Raw genomic sequence first — 1,270 nt, 5'->3', positions numbered from 1 at the left:
TGTAACCATCGAAGAATGTTTTCTTCTGTGTTTAAACCTTTTCTTGAGTTCTTATATCCAACCAGCAGTGTATAAGTGTTCCAGTCCCTCCACAACCTCTCCAACATTTATTATTTTGTGTTTTTTGGATTAATGCTAGCCTTATTGGGGTAAGATGGTAGCTCATTGTAGTTTTGATTTGTATTTCTCTAATGGCTAATGATCATGAGCATTTTACTCCTGTATCTGCTAGACGCATGAATGTTTTCTTTGGAAGTGCCTCTTCATATCCTTTGCCCATTTTTTAATTGGGTTGTCTTTTTGTTTTTGAGATTTTGCAGTATCTTGTAGATTTTAGACATTAGGGCCACTGAGCAGATATATCGTAGCCAAAAAAATTTTCCAGTCTGTAGGTTGTCTTTTTACTTTTTTGGTGAAGTCTTTTGAAGAGCATAAGTGTTTGATTTTTAGGAGCTCCCAGTTATCTAGTTTCTCTTCTGGTGTTTGTGCATTATTAGTAATGTTTTGTATTCTGTTTGTGCCATGTATTAGGGTTCCTAGCATTGTCCCTATTTTTTATTCCGTGACCTTTATCGTTTTAGATTTTATATCTAGGTCTTTGATCCATTTTGAGTTAGTTTTTGTACATGGTGTGAGGTATGGGTCTTGCTTCATTTTTTTCCTGATGGATATCCAGTTATGCCAGCACCAGTTGTTAAAGAAACCGTCTTTTCCCCATTTAACGGACTTTGGGCCTTTGTCAAATATCAGCTACTTATAGGTGGATGAATTTATGTCTCGATTGTCAATTCTGTTCCACTGGTCTATGTATCTGTTGTTGTACCAGTACTAGGCTGTTTTGACTACTGTGGTGGTATAATAAGTTCTAAAATGAGGTAGTGTGAGGCCTCCCACTTTGTTCTTCTTCAGTAATGCTTTACTTATCCGGGGCCTCTTCCTTTTCCATATGAAGTTGGGGACTTGTTTCTCCATCTCATTAAAAAATGCCATGGGAATTTGGATCGGGATTGCATTGTATCTATAGATGGCTTTTTGGTAGAATTGACATTTTCACAATGTTGAGTCTTCCTATCCATGAGCAAGGTATATTTTTCATTTATGTAGGTCTCTCTTGGTTTCTTGTAGTAGTGTCTTGTAGTTTTCATTGTATAAGTCTTTTACATCTCTGGTTAGATTTATTCCTAAGTATCTTATCTTCTTTGGGGCTATTGTAAATTGTAATGATTTGGTGATTTTCTCTTTGAAGTTCTCCTTGTTGGTGTAGAGGAAT

This window comes from Trichechus manatus, unplaced genomic scaffold (assembly GCF_000243295.1).
Source record: "Trichechus manatus latirostris isolate Lorelei unplaced genomic scaffold, TriManLat1.0 scaffold00003, whole genome shotgun sequence".
NCBI classification, from domain to species: domain Eukaryota; kingdom Metazoa; phylum Chordata; class Mammalia; order Sirenia; family Trichechidae; genus Trichechus; species Trichechus manatus.
Note: the sequence above shows the minus strand (reverse complement) of the source record.